We start from the raw sequence: 22,389 nt of genomic DNA on the forward strand, positions 1-22,389 counted from the left end.
GAAGAAGAACAGGAGCGTCTGACATCAGCGCACACACTATGCAGTGGACAAAGAATATTTCTTGTCCTCCACAAATGTAAAGTAACAAAGTTCAATTTACACAGACTAGCAAGCTGTAAAAAAACACTGTTTTAAATGCCTCAAGTTGAATACTAATAGATTATGGAAGAATGGAAAACATAGCAGGCTTTTAAATTGTAAAATGATGCCGGGTGGTCAAAATAAGTGGGAGAGCTCACACTGACTAGAAGAGAAAAGAAAAAACAAAATGTTAGCAGGAGAATATGAATACCATAAAAAGTAATAACAGGAATAGTGATAAATGATGACTATTATACCATGACCCCCCATTAATATTCCAAAACGTGCACGCTGATTGGCCAGCGTGCACATTGTAAATCGACTTATACTAATGGAAAAAGGTCCGGTCGCTCGGACTTTTTCCATTAGTATAAGTCTCTTTTAAAACACTGTCTCGCTATGTTAAAAGAGTTTAACATAGCGACACAGGTTTAAAAAAAGCAACGGAAATCTCCGTTGCTTATTTTAAAGCTGTCTCGCTATGTTAAACCCATTTAACATAGCGAGACAGGTTTAAAAAAACGGAGAAAGCAAGATCTCCGTTGCTTTTTACTGTTTCGCTATGTTAAATGGGTTTAACATAGTGAGACAGCTTTAAAATAAGCAATGGACATCTCCGTTGTTTATTTTAAAGCTGTCTCGCTATGTTAAACCCATTTAACATAGCGAAACAGTAAAAAGCAACGGAGATCTTGCTTTCTCCGCTTTGGCCACAGCTCTGATGTACTGCGTAGGCATGCGCAGTACATCAGAACTGCTGCGGATACCAGACAGCTGCGGAAGGGCAGCAAAGAGGCATTATACAATGCCATTATTTAAGAAAAGTAATTATTTCTTTTCTTAAATAATGTCATAGTATAATAGCAATAACCCACTTCTGGGTGTTGGTAATGCGGGATTTACCCACGGTTGTCTTTGTTTGGTCCCGAGGGCGAAACCACACCAACCGTGGGTAAATCCCACATTACCCACACCCAGGCGTGGGTTATTGCTATATTATACAATAAAAACTGAACTTTCATTGACATACACTGGGTAAACATAATTGAAATTGAAATACAGTAGTAAATATTTGTGAGTAAGTACTTTGATTTGATGCCAAAAATCAAGTAGAGGTAGAAAAATAGAAAGTACTGCAGACAGGTAATGCTAAATGAGAGGAAGGGTACAGCAGTTTTTTAGTACTTGGATAAACTTTCAAGAAAGTGTAATTATATACAAGAAGCTTGCATTTTGAAATAAAAGTAAATGTTAGGAAGCAAAAAATTATATATAGTAACATTAAGATGCAGTGAAATATTTAGTAATAAATTAAGCACTAGTATGTGGTGCTTATAATTAACATGTTAACCTAGGGTTGAGCAAAGAGTTACTTAGGTATCATTTAATTTGAGTTTTGATAACTTTAAATTTTTCAATAAAGTTCATTGCAATAAAATGTCAGTGAACCAAGCATAAAATCATAGCCCAAAATTAAAAGAGTCAATAAAACGTAAGAAATATGGGCCTGCGACTTCAAGGTGAATATCGCTGCAATGCTCCTCATAAGCACCAAGACTGTAAAAAGGTATCTAAAAACGTTTAGAGAAATCATTCTAGCTGCTTTATCGGGGGACCGCTGTGGTGCAGCGGTTAGGGTAATCGCGCCTCACTGCAAGAGGCTCCCCGGTCAGCTGGGGTGCCTTCTGTGCGGAGTCTGCACGTTCTCCCTGTGGTCGCGTGGGTTTCGTCCGGGTGCTGACAACTCGACACCGTAAAACTCCACCGCCAATCACGAGCGAGTAAGGGATCCGCTGTGGCGACCTCTAACTGGTAATAGTCGCATGAAGAAAAACCTCTATCTGCTTTTATTCATTGAAGAAGCTTCATTTTATTGTCAATGGTGTTGATTATATTACGTTCCAGTAAACGGCGCTCAAACCTAAAGCATTGCCTATTTTTTATGTAATAGACCTGCATCACCTTTGATAGTGACATTGACAAAGATCTAGCTGTCCTTAGGATGCCATGTGGCACATAGGCGGTGCTAATTTGCACGCGTGAACTTCCGGAACACCCTATGTACTGTCCATGTGTGCCAATGGTTGCATACCTCCTCCTGAATATGTGCGGTAAAACGGATGTGAAATAGGCGTGATTTACAAGTTAGGCTGAATGCGGTTTGATTTGTTACGAGGAGGTTACACGTTTCCACAGAGACCACGGACTGTAGCTGCCGGCGTTTTGGAGGGGTAAGAAGTGAAATGTGGATATGAGGCATCTGCAGGGCTGTACCCCAATATGGTAGAATGCCCTACTAGTACTTCTCAAACAAGGATGTAGCCAGGCATACCCTTTATATTCTACTGAGTGCATTTTATTCTGAGTATCCTATCAACAAGGCTTTTTGTCAGGTCATTGTATGTCTATAACTGTCTAAACGATTGCTTTTAACAATAGGTGCAATGTTCCTTATCTAAAACAATACCTTTTAATAGTTCTAGTAGGAACATTATTTTTGAGAGCTTTGTCACTACTGCTGGATGAATGCTAGGCTGAGAGACAAGTTCGAGATCTGGTATGGCAAATGAATTGTTAGCATTTTTGCTGGGTATTAGTACATTTTGTAATGGAATGCAAAAATGGGGGTGGCAATATTTCTTCAGATGTTTAAATTCTTTTTTGCAGTTAATTTGTGCAGGTATTTCACAGCAATTCTAAAAAGTGTGATGTTTCATATTTTAAAAGTTAATTTTGATCTAAATTCTGTTGTTGTGGAAAATAGTAAGTAGCACCTATTTTTTTCCTGTGCAGGTTTGGGTTGTGACTAGATAATTGATAATTTTGCCATTCTTGATTAAGAGCAAAACTTTTGGTGTTAGCTGATATAATGCACACACAGTAGCAAGATCAGTATATGTCATACTTTATTTTTGCCACTGTTGCGTGAATGCAACCACCCACCAGTTAGTAAAGGTTTCACTGTATTATGACTGCTGTAGGCATGCTACATGTTACCCAGTGAACCTATGCCATTTAGTTCTGTTTTTTTTTTTTTTTTAATTGTCACACAGTCACATTTTGCCGTAGTACAAATTATTATTCTGTCCTTTGTCAAATAAATATTGCGTTGGACCCACTAGAACGAGTACATGTCCTGCAGACCTGTGTCATATTTTTTCACTGTTGTGTGACTATATGTTAGGGGTTCTGTTGGCCCTATTGCTGAGAGACGACAACTCTGTCCGCTTCAACACTGTGCTGCATTCGTATGATAATGAAAAGTTATTGTGCCTTTTTCACATGCTGTTCTTAACCCCATGTAATAATGGTCAGTTATTGTGCCTTTTTTCACATGCTGTTCTTAACCCCATGTAATAATGGTCAGTTGTTGTGCCTTTTTTCACATGCTGTTCTTAACCCCATGTAATAATGGTCAGTTATTGTGCCTTTTTTCACATGCTGTTCTTAACCCCATGTAATAATGGTCAGTTATTGTGCTTTTTTCACATGCTGTTCTTAACCCCATGTAATAATGGTCAGTTATTGTGCCTTTTTCACATGCTGTTCTTAACCCCATGTAATAATGGTCAGTTATTGTGCCTTTTTCACATGCTGTTCTTAACCCCATGTAATAATGGTCAGTTATTGTGCTTTTTTTCACATGCTGTTCTTAACCCCATGTAATAATAGTCAGTTATTTTGCCTTTTTCACATGCTGTTCTTAACCCCATGTAATAATGGTCAGTTATTTTGCCTTTTTTCACATGCTGTTCTTAACCCCATGTAATAATGGTCAGTTATTGTGCCTTTTTTCACATGCTGTTCTTAACCCCATGTAATAATGGTCAGTTATTTTGCCTTTGTTTTCCACATGCTGTGAAAAGTTATGCAGAAAATGTGGCACTTATGTGAAGTGATAATTGCCATAATGTAGTATTTCCTTTTCCATCATTGCACAGAATGTGACATACATCCCAAATACATGTTAGCATATGACAGGGTGCCTAGAGAGGAGTTGTGGTATTGTATGAGGAAGTCGGGAGTGGCAGAGAAATATGTAAGAGTGGTACAGAATATGTACAAAGTTAGTGTGACAGCAGTGAGATCTGCAGTGGGAGTGACAGATGCGTTTAAGGTGGAGGTGGGATTGCATCAAGGATCAGCTCTGAGCCCTTTCTTATTTGTAGTGGTGATGGACAGGTTGACAGACGAGATCAGACAGGAGTCCCCATGGACTGTGATGTTTGCAGATGACATTGTGATATGTAGTGAGAGTACAGAACAGGTTGAGGAGACCCTGGAGAAGTGGAGATATGCTCTAAAGAGGAGAGGAATGAAGGTTAACGGGACTAAGACAGAATATATGTGTGTGAATGAGAGGGAGAATAGAGGAATGGTGACGATGCAGGGAGTAGTGCTGGCGAAGGTGGATGAGTTTAAATACTTGGGATCAACAATTCAGAGTAATGGTGAGTGTGGAAGAGAGGTGAAGAAGAGAATACAGGCAGGGTGGAGTGGGTGGAGAAGAATGTCAGGAGTGATTTGTGACAGACGAGTACCAGTAAGAGTGAAAGGGAAGGTCTACAAGAGGGTAGTGAGATTAGCTGTGTTATATAGGTTGGAGACAGTGGCACTGAGAAAAAGGCAAGAGTCAGAGCTGGATGTGGCAGAGTTAAAGATGTTAAGGTTTGCACTGGGTGTGACAAGGGTAGACAGGATTAGGAATAAGTATATTAGAGGGTCAGCCCAGGTTGGACAGTTTGGAGGTGAGAGCCAGAGAGGCGAGAGTTCGTTGGTTTGGACATGTGCTGAGGAGGGATGCTGGGTATATTGGGAAAAGGATGCTAAGGATGAAGCTGCCAGGTAAAAAAAAAAAGAGGAAGGCGTAAGATAAGTTTTATGGATGTGGTGAGAGACGACATGCAGGTGGTTGGTGTGACAGAGCAAGATGCAGAGCTCAGGAAGAAATGGAAACAGATGATCCGCTGTGGTGACCCCTAACGGGAACAGCGGAAGAAAAAGAACGTGTGTGTTAGATGCGCAAGAAGCCACTTTAACCACATTATTTCTAACAAAGAAGAAAGAAACCCAGATCATGTTGCTTAGCACTGCGCTACTGTGTCTGCATACCCTCATGGGGTGGAAGGATCATTAATTGTATATACTGGTTAACACTGTGGTACTGTGTCTGCATACCCACATGGGGCGGAGGGGTCTTTAATTGTATATAGTTGTTAGCAGTGTGCTACTGTGTCTGCATACCCCCATGGGACGGAGGGGTCTTTAATTGTATATAGTTTGAAATTCATTAGGATCTTCCTTATTCTGGTGTCCCCTCTTGCTTGGGTTTGATAGTGGAAGTGTTGTAGCGTTAGGTTCACCAGGTTATCTGTGGGTTACTGCAGGGACTGTGGTGGTATATAGAACAAATATGCATGGAATTGAATCTGCATATTTATCCCTTGGCCTGTCCTCAGGGCTGCATTTTTGTGTCCATTTTTAAGATTGCTGTATAAATTGTCGAGTGAGAGCTGAGGGTTGCTTTCATTGTCCCATCATTCTGTGGGGTTGTGGTAAGTGTATGTAAAACTCATTCTGATTGTGTGGTCTCAACATTTCCCAGCATGGTCTTCTGTCTTTATATTATTTCTGCACTAGTCTGTGCTTGGCATGGATTGCCTTAGAAGTTTTTTGCACTAAGCCTAAAGTTTGTTCAGTTAAATGGCTTCACATGATTATTAGTACTACTGGAGGCCGTAAATAGACATTCTCTCATTACAAACTTTGTTTTTATTCATTTGTTAACCAAGCAAGCCCACAATATTGATACAAGTGCTGTTTTTCACAGTGACCTAAGAGCACTGTCTGTTTAAATAACTATGTCAGAGCTACACAGTTTGTAGGCAGAGAGTGAGTGAATCATATCCAGGACTACAGGGTGAAGACTGTGAATGGTTTATATCCGTAATCCTATGTGCTAATCTGCAGAGCATTGAAAACTGATTTCTCCTGAAGATCTTTGTTTGGGAGATGGGTAGTATGGGAATGGTGGGTAGTATGGGAATGGTGGGTAGTATGGGAATGGTGGGTAGTATGGGAATGGCATATAACTCTGGCACCTGCCCACAGGAAGCACGGTGGTCAGTAGTCTTGTCTGACCTAGATACTGCATATTTTTTTGTCTGCATTTGAACTTCTGCCAGGTTCTCTTGAATAGCGTCTTGGAGAATGAGTGGGTTGCTGCTTAGCAGACATGACCTAATGTCATATGACTTGGTGGATTGAAAGCTTTGTATCGGAGTGAGCCTTTAAAGGTGTGCACACAGCATTGCTGATTTTGTACCGGTTCAGTGTTTTATAGAAACGTTCCACAATTGGAGAGGTTACAGATAACATTGATTTTGGCTATTGCATCTGTCTATAGCAGATGATTTGTTTTCATTCTGAAGACAGATTCGCCCACTATGAAATAAGAGGAAAACCTATAGCTTGTAAATATATTATATCTTCATTTCATATTGTTTTTAATTTTTTTTTCAAATTCAATTTAAATTCCTTAATCTTTAAAAAGATAGATTACAACAGAAAACGGCACCTTTTATTATTCTTTTACTTGTATGTGTATGTAGTGGTAGACTGTTGAGTAATCATCTGAATATGTGAAGGAAAGGCAGCTTGGCTTGTTCTTAGAGTTTAGACACCCAGGTTAATCTTTTTGTGAGACAATATAGACGCATCGTTGACTGAGTATATTTCGCCATGTTTTGAGTCGATAGTAGTAGTAGTACTGTTTGCCAAGTTTTTTTAACTACTTTTAGTTTGTAGGTTAAGAGAACAAAACATAACCATATTTGTCTTGCATTATTTTTTAGTTTGAGCATGAATTGCTTACTTTTGAAATTGTAGAGGAGGGCATTGTGCCTTGTCTTTTAAAATTTGAAGAGAACGATCACTTGGTAGGTAGTTTTGAAGACAGATCCATTGCTCACTAACTCCCCCGGCCATCTCTCCCTGTGTCTGTCATGTTGTGTAATTCAGTGGCTGATGATGTACTCATGTGTTACACCTAGTTAAACTCTGGCTACCTGACATTCCTGCTTTGCTCATGTCTGCTAAATCCTACAGTAGTTATGCTGTTATTCATAAATGACTGTTATTTTCAGTGGAGTTTACTGTTAAACCACTGCTAGGTGACTAACCAGGTGCAAGTTCATTGCTAAAGAATCTTCCCCAAGAGGATGTTTGGATGCACACAGAGTTGGGGGTTGGCATAATGGTTAAGCTAGATAAAAATATCCGAAACCAAGAAAATATGAGTCTAGATAAATAATAAATAGGAATTCACTTTTAATACTGTATAAGACAACATAAAAAATCAGAATTAAATCCACAAGTTCATCAAGTGCTTTGGTATTTGTAATCAGAGACTTTATCAGGATAAGGACAATGGAAAAAAGAGTAAATTTAAATAGCATGCCCACAATCATTAGCCAATCACAGCATAGTCGTCACTAATGCTATAAAATGACCCATGAAATATTTAAAACTGCAACCATTCTCATCAGTAATATAGCAGCAATTCATACAGTAATTAAAACAGCCTTTCTATAAAAGAACACTTTAAGACATATTTAAAAAACATTTAATAAGTGATATTATAAATACAAATATATAAATAAGTAAATAAATAATTACACTACAGATAAACCGTTACTATCACTATCCTATAATAAACCCTAAAAACACACACAAAAACAAATCTTCAATACTAGAATCATATTATCTAATGCCTTTAACTTCAAAAAGCAAGTGATCGAATATGATTCATTTAGACCAGGCCACTGGTCTCCATTGGCCCGAAGTTGCCATAGGGCTTCCTGTCATTCAAGGTATAGTGTCCATGGGCCAACCCTCGGATCAACTTGTAGGGGTTCAATCACAACAAATTTAAAAGGATGTGCTGGTAACTCATTGTAATGTTTGGCCAGGGCATTAGTGTCTTTCTTTAATGTCCATTAGATGTTCGGAAATACAGTTTTTTAACCTTCTCTCTGTCTTCCCAATATAAAAACAGGGGCATTTTATACAGAGAGCACAATAAACTACTTTGTCCGTATAACAAGAACATGTTTTATTAAGCCTAATATTCACCCCATTTATATTAAAAGTTGATCGTTCCATTATGTGATCACAATAATTACAGAGGCCACATTTTTTCATATGGCCCTTCATATGCCTGTTACTGCTACTTTCAAAAATATTCTTGCCCTTTCCTGTAGACAGTGATAGGTTTCTCCCCTATAGATTGTCTAAGCTCACTACAAGAAGATAAAATAGTCCACTTTTTAAATAAAATGTCCGTCATTTGTTTACTTGCTAAATTATACATTGTTATAAAAGCTGATCGAAAATGATTTTTTTCTGGACCATTTGTATTCCGTACCTCAAAAAACTGTATCTGATATAGTATTCTCTTTTATTTAATGGACCATCAATCCCACTTATCACCCTCACCTGTTCCGAACTATTATAGTTATAGGACAAAATGGCCTTAAAAAAACCTCTTTCCCTTTTATTAACCACTTCCAACATTAAATCATTCACCAAACCCAATGGATAGTCCTTTTTTAAAAACATTTCCTTTAATAATTGACATTCACTTAGGAATGCGTTTAAAACAGGAGACCATCCGGGCAGCCCTAATGAATTGCCCTTTCACTACTGCCCTCTTCTGCTTGTAGGGATGAGAACTATCAAAGTGTAAAAAACTATTGGAATATGTTTCCTTTTGAAAGATCTCTGAGGTAAACTTTTTAGTGGGTATATTTTTCATAAGTCTAATGTCCAGGTAGGAAATCTCCTCAAAACCTGTTGTGTGAGCAAATCTTAAAAAGGATGTTGAATTATTGATGTAAGCTAAATATTCTAAAATTATATTTTCAGGTCCATTCCAGAGGATAAAGATGTCATCAAAAATCACACATACATCCTTCAGTGGGAATAAAATTGTACGTTAAACAAAAATCTCTTTTCCCACTGTAGCATAACCATATTAGAATATAGGCCCCACAGGGGGGATCCCATAGCTACCCCTACAGTCTGGATGAAGAATTCATTCTGAAAGAAAATACAATTGTTTTTCAATACCAAATCAAAAAGTTTTCATATACATTAATATTAGGCTGAGGCACACCCTTCTGTAATAGATACTCACATACCCATTCACCTCAATGTCATTGGGAATTGAAGTATATAGAGCTTTAACATCTATAGTCATAAAACCCCCAGTTTCAAGAAATTCCAACTCATTAACTCTTTGTAAAAAGTCCCATGAGTCCCTGCACAGGTTTGGTTTATCCTGCAGAAGTGGCTTCAATTTAATATCCGGGTACTTGGCTAAAGGGTATGTAATAGAACCCCGACCATCCACAATTGGACGCATTGAAGGGTCTGTAATACTCTTATGCATTTTTGGTAAACCAAAAATGCATGGAGTCCTTGGGTGAGACACAGAAAGTTAAATTCGTCAATAGAGATTGAACCTTCAATGAACAAATCATTAAGTTCATTCCGAATTCTGTTGCAAGTCCCATTCAATTAATTTAGGGAAATCTTTCTATATGAGTCACCATCCAAGACACTTTTCTCAGTCGTGTTTCATAGTTACTCACATCCATTATTACGATACCCCCACCTTTATCGGGTTTGATGACTAACATCCTTATTCATTTTAAATTTAGCCAAACCATCCAACTCGCCCTTACTAAGATTGAAACTAGAAACATTCATAGGTATTTTCCTAAAATCAATTTCGTATAGCTTTATAAAGGTCATTAAAGACTGATGTACAGGTGGATTATAGGTACTGGCGATATGTAAGGGGTTACTCACATGTTCAACAGATTTAAATAAAACATTTAAATTCAATTTTCTAACAAAATGTCTTAAATCCACAAGTGAGTGAGCTTTATCACAATTTTTGACAGGAACAAATTTCAAACCTTTGGCTAATAGATCACAATCATTAACCTCAATATGTAAAGAAGAAAAATTTAACACATTGACGTCCCTCTTAGAGTTTTTAAAAATAGAACATTTGTTAAAGTCTTGAACAGTTAATTTCAACCCCAATGCCCTTACCCCCGATAGATTACTTGGCCCCTGTTTGTGGGATGTGCTCCTTGTCCGTGAACATCTCGGTTGTACCTGTCCCTCAGTCTATCGGACCTCCTCAGTGGTGGAAAATTCTCTTGATCTAAAAAAAGAGTCTTGGCTATTAGTATTAGCTAGCATAGAATTTGAATTACAGTTACTGTTCCATGCTTGAGACCTAGGAGGTTGAGGCTAGGCCATATTCCCCTCATACTGGGCCCTATCCCTTTCAGTGTTCTTCATTTTTCTATTTATAGAAATAATTTCATGTTCAATACTCTTAAAGCTACTGTTATAATCAAACAAATTCTCTTCATGTACAACATCCTCAAGAATTCTACTATCCAGGTCAGTTACCTCTTTCATTAATTTAGTTAACAAAATTTCATTATGTTTGACAACTAGCTCCATGTACTCAGAGCCATGTCTGTCAAACATCAAGATAAGTTCTTTATGTAGAATAGAGTTAGCTACAAGACCCGTGGGTAAGCGCCACATACGCAACTCCTTGGGGACAAGTTTCAGTCTCAAACATTCCTTAAAATAAGTATTATCCAAGTGAAGGTTTTTGATTTCTATAAAGAATAGAAGAATGAAGAAAATTGAAAGGGATAGGGCCCAGTATGAGGGGAATGTGGCCTAGCCTCAAATACTCTTTTATGCATTGTTGGTAAACCAAACATGCATGGAGTCCTTGGGTGAGACACGGATAGAAAGCTAAATTCGTCAATAGCGATTGAACCTTCAGTGAACAAATCATTAAGTTCATTCCAAATTCTGTTGTAAGTCCCATTCAGTTCAATTAATTTAGGGAAATCTTTCTATATGAGTCACCATCCAAGACTTTTCTCATTCGTGTTTCATAGTCACTCACATCCATTATTACGATACTCCCACCTTTATCAGTTTTGATGACTCTAACATCCTTATTCATTTTAAATTTAGCCAAACCATCCAACTCACCCTTACTAAGATTGAAACTAGAAACATTCATAGGTATTTTCCTAAAATCAATTTCACATAGTTTTTCAAAGGTCATTAAAGATGGATGTACAGGTGGATTATAGGTACTGGAGATATGCATGGGGTTACTCACATGTTCAACAGACTTAAATAAAACATTTAAATTAAATTTTCTAACAGAATGTTTTAAATCCACGTGAGTGAGCTATATCACAATTTTTGAGAGGAACAAATGTCAAACCTTTGGCTAATAGATCACAATCATTGACATTAATATGTAAAGAAGAAAAACTGAACACATTGAAGTCCCCCTTAGAGTTTTTAAGACTAGAACATTTGTTAAAGTTTTGAATAGTTAATTCCAACCCTGATGGCCTCACCTCCCCCCTCCGATAGATTACTTGGCCCCTGTTCATGGGATGTGCTCCTTGTCCATGAACATCCCAGTTGTACCGGTCACTCAGTCTCTCGGACCTCCTCAATAGACGAAAATTCTCTTGATCTGAAAAAGAGACTTGGCTAGCATAGAAATTGAATTAGAGTTACTGTTCCATGCTTGAGACCTAGGACAGATCTTTCAGTGTGTCCAATTGTGGACGGTCGGGGTTCTATTACGTACACTTTAGCCAAGTACCTGGATATTAAATTGAAGCCACTTCTATCAGATGAACCAAACCTGTGCAGGGACTCATCGGACTTTTTATGAAGAGTTAATGAGTTGGAATTTCTTGAAACTGGGGTTTTTATGACTATAGATGTTAAAGATCTATATACTTCGATTCCCCATGACATTGGGGTTGAATGGGTATGTGAGTATCTATTACAGAATGGTGTGCCTCAGCCTAGTATTAATGTATATGAACAACTTTTTGATTTGGTATTGAGAAACAATTGTATTTTCTTTCAGAATGAATTCTTCATCCAGACTGTGGGGGTAGCTATGGGATCCCCCTGTGGGGGCCTATATTCTAATATGGTTATGCTACAGTGGGAAAAGAGATTTTTGTTTAACTCACAATTCTATTCCCACTGTAGGATGTATGTGTGATTTTTGGATGACATCTTTATCTTCTGGGATGAACCTGAAAATACAATTTTAGAATTTTTAGCTTGCATCAGTAATTTAACACCCTTTTTAAGATTTACTCACACAATAGGTTTTGAGGAGATTTCCTGTCTGGACATTAGACTTATGAAAAATATACCCACTAAAAAGTTTACCTCAGAGATCTTTTAAAAGGAAACCTATTTCAATAGTTTTTTACACTTTGATAGTTCCCATCCCTACAAGCAGAAGAGGGCAGTAGTGAAGAAGCAGTTCGTTAGGGCTGCCCGGATGGTCTCCTGCTTTAACGCATTCCTAACTGAATGTGAATTATTAAAGGAAATGTTGTTTTTAAAAGGGACTATCCATTGGGTTTGGTGAATGATTTAATGTTGGAAGTGGTTAATAAAAGGTAAAGAGGCTTTTTTTTAAGGCTATTTTGTCCTATGACTGTAATAGTTCGGAACAGGTGAGGGTGATAAGTGGGATTAATGGTCCATTAAATAAAGAGGATACTATATCAGATACAGTTTTTGAGGTACGGAATACAAATGGTCCAGAAAAAAAATTTCGATCAGCTTTTATAACAACATATAATTTAGCAAGTAAACAAATGACTGGCATTGTATTTAAAAATTGGACTATTTTATCTTCTTGTAGTGAGCTTAGACAATCTGTAGGGGAGAAACCTATCATTGTCTACAGGAAAGGGCAGTGTCTTAAGAATATTTTTGAAAGTAGCAGTAATAGGCTTATGAAGGGCCATATGAAAAAATATGGCCTCTGTAATTATTGTGATCACATAATGGAAGGATCAACTTTTAATATAAATGGGGTGAAGGTTAGGCTTAATAAAACATGTTCCTGTTATATGGACAAAGTAGTTTTATTATGCTCTCTGTATAAAATGTCCTTGTTTTTATATTGGGAAGACAGAGAGGTGGTTAAAACCCGTATTTACGAACATCTAAGGGACATTAAACTAAAGAAGGACACTAATGTCCTGGCCAAACATTGCAATGAGTTACCAGCACATTCTTTTAAGTTTGTTGTGATTGAAACCCTACAAGTTGATCCAAGGGGTGGCCCATCGCCACTATACCTTGAAAGACAGGAAGCCCTATGGCAACTTCGGACCAATGCAAACTATTGGCCTGGTCCATCCTTTTCAATCACTTGCTTTTTGAAGTTAAAGGCATTAGATAGATAATATGATTCTAGTATTGAAGATGTTTTTAGTTGTGTTTTTAGGGTTTATTATAGTATAGTGAAGTAATGGTTTATCTGTAGTGCGATTATTTACTTATTTCTATATTTGTATTTATAATATTATTTATTAATGTTTTTTAGATATGTTTTAAACTGTTCATTTATAGAAAGGCTGTTTTAATTACTATATGAATTGCTGCTATGTTATTGATGTGAATGGTTGTAGTTTTAAATATTTCATGGGTCATTTTATAGTATTAGTGATGACTATGCTGTGATTGGCTAATAATTGTGGGCATGCTATTTAAATTTACTCTTTTTTTCCATTGTCCTTATCCTGATAAAGTCTCTGATTACAGAGATGAAAGCGCTTGATTAACTTGTGGATTTAATTCTGATATTTTATTTTGCGTTGGCTTATACAGTATTAAAGTGATTTCCTATTTATTATTTATCTGGACTCGTATTTTCTTGGTTTCGGATATTTTTATCTGGTTTATTGGTCTCTTCGTTTATTTTCATAATGGTTAAGCTGTTTACCTCACAAACACAAGGTAGAGGATTTGATACTTACCAATAAACCTATGAATATAAATCTTTTGTTCTTTTTGTCGCATTTGGATAAGAATATGCCAAGTTGTTATAGGCTAAGTAAAAGCTGCATTTTACTTCTGGATTATAAATTTCAGTAGCTTATTGGACCGTGACGTGAAAGGCTGGATTGTTATTTGTGTACTAGGTATGCACTGGTAATGTGGTTGAGGGACCCATGTGCAGGATCTGGATGTAGGCGGTCAGGGAAAATGGTGAGTTGGATAAGAAAAGTGAGGAGGAAGGTTTAGGAAGTGAGAGTGGTCAGAAATGATGGACATGACTAATTTAGGAGAGGGAAATGAATGGGGACAGTGAGGGAAGGCAAGGTGGCATGGTAGATGCAGCAAAGGATGAACACCGCAGGAGGGGGATAGGTAGTAAAGAGTAAGCAGGAACCAGAGTAGGAGATATGGGTGGGGATGAGAAGAGATGAGCAAGCAGGAAGTAGGAAAGAGACCGAGAGACAGAGACAGGGAAAGTATGACCGGTTCAAAATGGGATGGGGAGGACTGCAAAGAAGTGGGGAAAAGAAAATGGTTGTTCACTGCAGGGACAGAGTATATGAGGGATTAGCAGTCTGAGGAGGAGAGGAGCAGCAGGAGGGTAATGAGTAGAATCGGAGGAGCAGTGCAGAGGTATGGACGAAGAGTTCTGAAAAGATGGAAGAGGGGTTTGGTGCAGCCCAGTGACATGAAGCACATGGACAAGAACAGTAGATACGATGGAGCAGTGCAAACAGCAAGAAAAGGCTTGGAAATAAAAGGAGTGCCATGAAGAATAAAGTGAGACAGGTGATAAGCCAGGCTTCATGGAGGACTGCTGGAAGGATTGAAAAGAGTTGAGATGCATCTCAAAGAAGGAAGCACCTTGGGAGGGGCAGTCTGGCTCACAAGGGAAAGGTTGCAAATAAGAGCAGAGCTTGGGGGTACAAGAAGTGAGACAGGAGTTGTGAGTTGGGGGAGACAAAAACATTATCTTGGTGATCTGAAGACGTTTGCCCCAAGGTGAATATGAACTATGCATGGCCAGGGAAATGGAAGCAGAAGAGACCACATTATAGTGAAATGTGTCTGAAGGTGGTGCTCACTGGTGAGGAGAGATGGGCACATGGCTGTGAAGCATGTATGCACCTGTGATCTGCCAGTTGACACTGCTTAATGTGGTAGCATGCAGAGTCATGTAGGTATCGGAGATGCAAGGTGTAGGTTACCAAGCGAATGACCATAAGGGATGGGATGAAGGAAGAAATGCCAGTGTCTAGGTTACCTAGCGAATGATCGTAAGGGATGGGATGAAGGAGGAGTGGTAATATTTGTAAAGTACATTAGATGTGATGTCAGAGAAAGAGGCGTACCACCCCATGAAGATGGAGAGGGCTGAGAATGGTCTTGTTCTAGGGTAAGTATCTTTGCACTTAAGATAGAAAAGCAAGTAGGGTAGTGCTGGTACTTTGCAAAAATATGTTGGCCCCTGGACACATCAAGGGAGTAGGATAGTGACCGACTGAGGGAGAAAAAAAATTAAGGAGTGATGAAAGTGGAAGAGGAGGGTTGTACTGTTGTGGGATGTGTATCATCTAGGAGCAGACTGCCAGATTCCTAAGTGTGATTGTGGAGAGGGAGCGGGAGTCGATTTGGAGTGTTTGACCCACATAGGTTCTTAAATCTGGTGTGGAACTAAACCTTAAGGGAAAGAATTTTTAATGTGGTCGTAACCATGGCAGAAGAGGTCAGAAATTTCTAGGTAAATGTGATGTTACCTAGCAATGACTGTGTCCCTCTGTGTTTTTCGAGTGGATGGAGGGGAATGAATTAAGGGCAAAGACAGTAGAGTCTTATTTGGGCATGTATTATGCTGAGCAGGAGATGGCCAAAGATGAGGCAGTTTCAGGAGGATGGGCCCGCTATGGAGTATTTCAGGGCTTTGGACAAGGGTACGAGAAAGGTGCAGAAAATTAAGTATAAAATTGGTTTTATTTATTCATGTATTTAACAAAAAAAGGTAACCCATATGACTTCATAGGAATGTGAGACTTGACTGTTAGGGCAAAAGGGAAGGCGTACAAAAAGTAGGACTTGACGGAGGAGATGCAGGTGGCACCAGATATAAAAAGCACATGGAATGATTACAGAGGAGCTGAGAGTAGCAGAAGGGTAGGTCAGTAGGGATACGAGGAAGCCATGAAGATGAGGGACAGAGGCTTTTTGTGTATATTGAAGAAAAGAACAAGAAAGGACAGACCTGTGCAGGCTGTGAGGATGGCAGTAGGCTCAAAGAAGATGAGCAGTAAGGAACAGTATTGAAAGCTTTGACTCCGTCTTTATGAAGTAAAGGAAGACTGGGTGCCATGCTTGCAGGGAGCTAAGATACATGGCATTTAGCAGTGGATAGACACCAGGTTAATGTGGAGCTTGGAATGGGGACTGGCTCTCCTAAGCAAGGGTAAGTTACAAGGACCAGAAAGGTGTGTCCCACTGTCCTGAGGAATTTGACCAGTGTGCTGGCATCTCTTCTGATGGAAAATTGTCAACAAACAGAAGTATTGAGGAGTAGAAGTTTGCGAGAGGAAGAACCCTTACACTAGAGGGGAGCAGTAGACGTCCACTGGGGGACTGTGGACTAGTTTGCCTAACAGTACTGCCAGACAGTGTCATGGAGAATCCAGACAGAAAGCTTGTTAGCTTTGCTGCATGCAGCAATTCCTAGAGCAGCAACCAACCGTGCATTTACGGTCACTTTAATCTTTTGCATGAGCACAGCCTCCTGAGGTTACTACTTCACAACAACAGTGACCGCTTTATGCACCTCTAAACTTGTTTGTATGCAGCGAGATCATTTGCAAAGTGAACATGAAGTCATAGAAGTCTTTTTCTGTTTTTCTTCTTGTTGATAAATATTTTAAACACAAGGGGTAAAGAATAGATCCTTGAAGAGCACCAATAACAACATTAGGAAGAAAGGATAAATGAGCATCTTTCCATTTTACTGTTAGCTCTCAGAGAGAGAGCTTCTGAACCAGTTTGTTGTTGAGTTGTTCAACTCTAGTTTGGCAAGTCTAGTTAGAAGTAGCTATGGAATGCTGTCAAAAGCTTTTCTAGGCCTAAAATAGAAGCAGTGAGCTTGTGTTCATTTGTCTTTACGGAGTTTGGAGAGGATATGAGTGCAGTATCAGCGATGTGGCACGGTGAAAGTTGTGCTGCATAAATACATAGTAGTTTGTTTTTAAATCGAGTCCTAGGATTTATTTATGCATTTTCTGTGGAGTTTAGAAATGGGAGAAAGGCCAGCTATGGGTCTAAAGCCAGTGTTGTGATCCCTAATGGACAGGGATTCTGTGGAAGGCATTTGTTGGTACATATTGTTCACAGATGAATGTTTATAAGAACAGCTGTTGGATATGCTATTATATCGGTAGCTACGAGCAGATATTTTAGAGGGACATTGTAAGGGGATAAGGTTGATGGCTTTAATTTATAAAGTGCTTATTTCTTTTTTGTCTTGCGAGATACAATATGCCTGTATCCTGTATTTCCTTTAGTTAAAACTTAACATTACGTTAGAATTGGAGGTTGTGTTGCATCTTTTTATATATGCATTGTTTTAGTGCATATAATTTCTGTATTCATAAAATCACTGATTAAAAAACATTTCTAAAGTCAGTCTGTCGCACATTATGTGCTGTAGTGCCTGAATTACTGGTGTTTTATTTGCTTCTATTTCTGTACAGGCTTTAAACTCCATCTGGAGTTTTTTTTTTATTTTTATTTTTTATTTGTTTTTTATGTTTTGTCCCCTGTCATTGTTTGTAACTGCTGGTAGCTATTTGGCCCTCTTTATGACCTGTACAGCCTCCACTGACCCCGACTGATGCCGTCACTGATGCAACTAGAAGCTGATGAGAACATGCACATGCAGACAGGATCTCCTTTTGTTTTCTATACGCATTTATGACAGGGCCAGCTAAATTTCCCCAATAGTATTAGACTGATCCCCTTCGTGTTTGCATCTGGGATAGGGGGGTATTGTCCTCCAGTAAAGGACTTTGATTTATATGTATATGATATAAACTTGATGTGAGAAGGTCATGCACTCTTATTTTATAATAAAGCCTCCATACTCTGGAAGTGCTTATTTAGTGATTAACAGTATTGTCTTACAATTCATCAAAGCCAACCTTTCAAAATGATTCTAATTTCCTGAACAAGCTAGTTGCTTTTGCAGAAGCATTATTAAATTCTGCTCCTCGTGTAGTTTTTATGCTCTTATTCCTTCCTGCTTAATTTTCCTTTAGAAAGTAAAAATGCACATTTGAAATTGATTGCAGCTGTACTTACCTGTGAAGATAAGTTTTTTCCCCATTTGAATTTAATGTAAAAATGTTTATACTCCTTATCTAGCAAGTAATACAACAGTTGTGTACCCATAACCAATGCACAGAGATGTGTGAAGACAGATGGGCTACAGAAGAGAGGAGTTTTCTGGGCTAGTGAGGTTGTAACTCATCTGAAATTGCAGGTACTTTGATGCAGAGATGATGAGGTGTTGTTAAGTAGTAAGAAAACTATTGCAGGAAGCACAAATAATATAAGGTAAATGGGTTTTTGGAAGAGATGGAAAGATAACCCTCAACACTGGGGTTACCAGGCAGATGTAGACATTCACTTTTTCCCTCTCGCTCTCCCTTACTAAGCTGAAATACCTCTGGAAACTGTAAACCTGAAACATTTAGTACAAGCGGCCTTACCCACACAAAGTGTGGTAATGGTGATACTGTACATAGCTGGAGTCATGTATAACTGATTATGGTCACAAAGGCATTCACTGTGTTCGCTCCATATCCAAAATGTCATAGCATTACTGTAGCAAATTATATTGATATTGTGATACCGTGTGCTTGTTGAGTACATCCTGCTCTACTTGTAGCTATGTTGCCATTTGCTTGTATTCAGTTTACTTCCTAGTTTTATTTAAAACATCTTTATTGAGTTAACACTTGTGACATAGCAAATTTACCTTTATATAAAAGTAATCAAACTGCATCAACAAGTTCACGTTTACAAACTTTATACTTCACATATATTGCTGTATATCATATAACCTAAGCGACATTACATACATTATTCACTTCCTTTCCCCTTTTTTAAACGAGAAGCATCTTTGTTTATGTCGTAAGTTATGGTTTAAAAATTATGCATTTATATAAATTAAAACAAACCACACTGACACAATCCTAGTTGCATTTTACATCACAAACCTTACTAACAGACTCCCAGCTGCAAACATTATACATCGCTTATAATATACCCAGTTAATGTCAGTCAAACATTACATAGCTCATTTAAGAAAAAACAAAATACACAGATCAAGAGATGATGGTTCAAAGCTTTACTTTACGTATTAAGCATGTGGTACCTCGGCCATTTGCATTCAATGGTTAAATTACATCCTCAAAAATTTTACAATTTATACCGGGTGAATTCCTCTTAATTAAGCGAACCCAACAGATCTTAAAGTGCACTATGCCTTAAAACTATACATCCAATAAAATATGTCACATTGCACCATGAATAACAAACTTCAAATAAAAAACTTTTGGTTTGCATATTAAATGTGAAGCACAAAATTGTTGTCTTAGAGTGCTGTACTTTAAGTTAATGCACACGTACATGATATAAGAACTAACTTAAATTGACCTAAAAATGAAGACCCCCCCCTGGGATGAAGTGTTCTGTAATTTAGAATAATTTTGCTTTTCAACTCTTTCAGCTTTTTCCTAAAATCCCTACCTCTGTGCAAAATAACTTTTGCCAAAATACTAAAAAAACAAAATGCACAGAATTTAAGTCTTCGCTTATTAAGACTCTTTCTGGTTTCGTATGTCGCCTAAATGTTCAAGTATTCGAACTTTTACCTCTGTCATTGTCCCACATTCCACCTAACATTGTCCCATCCATACCATACAATATAAACCACACCACATGAATTACAGTGGAATCTTCCCCTGGAAATGAATATTCAACAATTAATAAAAGTTCCAGATATGTTCCTAATCTTGCTACAGATTTTACAGTGCCCACATGCAAATGATTCAACTGATTCCTGTGGTGCACATGAAATAAAATGTATTAAATTCAATAACTTCTTCAAATTTAAATACCTGCCATAGGAAAAAGTCATGTGTTTCAGGAAAAAATGCCTCATGTTCTCATCCAATTTAAATGAGGTGCCAAAATTCCAAAATAATTTTTTTCACAACCTCTGAGAAAAGGGAATATTTGGTCACAAAATAGATTTTCTTCAAAGTATGTATTTGGCCACTCTCTTCCTTACTCCTTTCTCTTTCCACATCCTTATGTTGTCAAAAAAATACTTCCTTTGATCCCTTATCTTACCATATATATTTTCCATGGCACAATTTAACATTTCCTTAGTATATTCCCCTTTCTTTTAACCTACATTTCACCTCCTGCAGATATTTATCTTTGAGCTTAACTTTAGAAGTATTAATAAAAATAAGTTTAAACTCCCCAAGGGGAAGGGAATCCATAAGGTGGGGGAAACATGCTATCAGCATGCAAAAAAAATGATTAATCGCAGTAGGTTTCCTGGAAGGCCTATATTGAATTCTATGCAAACAATCCACATAGAATTCTACATCCAGAAATTAAATGGATGACCTGTCCTGTTCCACCCTATTTTGAAACTCCACCTTAATTTTGATTTCCATTTTCTAGTAATTGCTTTTTTTGGCAGCCACCATAAGTAGACACAAAAAGGCATTTACCATGTCTAGGGAATTCCAATTCTGTGTCATAGCTCAGAAAAATCTCTCTCATCACACCAGTCCCCCCACCCAGCATCTCCAACAGTGCATCCCACAGGGAATCCTCAAAGTCTACCAACTCACTGCACTCCCAGAAAATATTTTTCCAGTTGCCGCTTTCTTCCCCGTCACACCTCTAACAGTTGCTGTCTACCTAAGGAAAAATTCTCTGGAGTCTACTTGGGGTATAAAAATATCCATGTAAACATTTCCAAGCAAAAATCCTAAATCTTTTAGGTTTTGTTCATATTTGGGAGACGTACATATATCTTCCCATTGTTTCTTTGTGAATTGCGTATCCAAACTCTCTGCCCAATTCTTTCTAAACTCCTCTGATTCTTAGAGTTATCGTGCAATATTTTATATCTTCTACTAATTATTCTTTTTTTAATGGCAACTTCTGTTCTAGATTCTACTAAACTCTACCAGTGCTGGTCTTTGTTAGAACCCCTTATTTCTTTCTCTTTGCCTATACTCTGATCTCAATCCTTCATAGGGAAGGCAGTCTCAAACCTGCAGTCCAAATAAATTCAGTCATCCCTATTGGCAGAATCTCCTTTCTCCATTCCCGTATTGGCTAAGTTCTTAGGATACTTTCAGCCACTTCATTGTCCATTCTCCTTTCAGGCCTGCATCTAAAATCCCAGTCCTTCCTTGTTTCTTGAACTTCTCTCTTGTTTCTTCATCATCTCTTTCCACTTTGAATTAGTTTTCTGCTTGTGCTATGTACAAGAGCTTTAACTGTGTTGCTCTGAAATACCCCTTCAAATTGGGCAGTCCCAGTCTGCCCTGTTCTACTGGAAGAATCAGCTTATCCCAGATGACCCCTCTCAGATAAAGCCATTCATCTCTTTCTTAATTGCTATCCACAGCTTCTCCTCTGGTTGATTTAAAATATACCTGACCTGTGTACAAGACTTCTTCTTCTTCTTCTTTCGACTTTTCCCGGTTAGGGGTCACCACAGTGGATCATCTGTCCGCTCATGATTGGCAGTGGAGTTTTACAGTGTTGAGTTGCCAGCCCGGCGCCCAACCTTCCACAGAAGGCACACACGCACACATACACCTAGAGCCAATTTAGAGTGTCCAATCCACCTATTGCATGCCTTTGGGATGTGGGAGGAAACCGGAGCACCTGGAGAAAACCCACACGACCACAGGGAGGGCATGCAGACTCCACACAGAAGGCACCCCAGCCGAGAATCGAACCAGAGAACCTCTTGCTGTGAGGCAGCAATGCTAACCGCTGTACCACCGTGGCCGCCCATACCTGTGTACAAGACTAAAGGGACTAAAACATTTTAACTGCTTGTATCTTACTATCTATATCCATATAATAACAAAGCTTCCATTTTCTCAGTTTTTGTATTATGTTTTGTTTGGTATCATCCCACATATCCTTAGCTGGCACATCAGAATGATTTTTAGTCCACACTCCTAAATACTTCTGTGACATCCTTAGCTGGCACATCAGAATGATTTTTAGTCCACACTCCTAAATACTTCTGTGACATCCTCACTCTGGGATAGTAATCAAGGA

The 22,389-nt window shown here is 38.3% G+C and overlaps 1 protein-coding gene across 2 annotated transcripts in view; it reads left to right on the top strand.

Annotated features, from left to right (window-relative positions):
- The first annotated feature begins 1,965 nt into the window (after positions 1-1,965).
- SLC31A1 (solute carrier family 31 member 1) overlaps positions 1,966-22,389 on the top strand; it is a 601,859-nt gene continuing 581,435 nt past the window's right edge. Inside the window, exon 1 of one of the 2 annotated variants that reach the window (XM_044058366.1) lies at positions 1,966-2,312. The gene's annotated coding sequence lies outside the window, so the exon portion shown is untranslated. The remainder of the gene's footprint in view (positions 2,313-22,389) is intronic. The other variant, XM_044058364.1, reaches the window with a different exon arrangement.

The sequence above is a fragment of the Protopterus annectens genome, chromosome 16.part0 (genome assembly GCF_019279795.1).
Source record: "Protopterus annectens isolate FY-2018-M chromosome 16.part0, PAN1.0, whole genome shotgun sequence".
In the NCBI taxonomy this organism is placed as follows: domain Eukaryota; kingdom Metazoa; phylum Chordata; order Ceratodontiformes; family Protopteridae; genus Protopterus; species Protopterus annectens.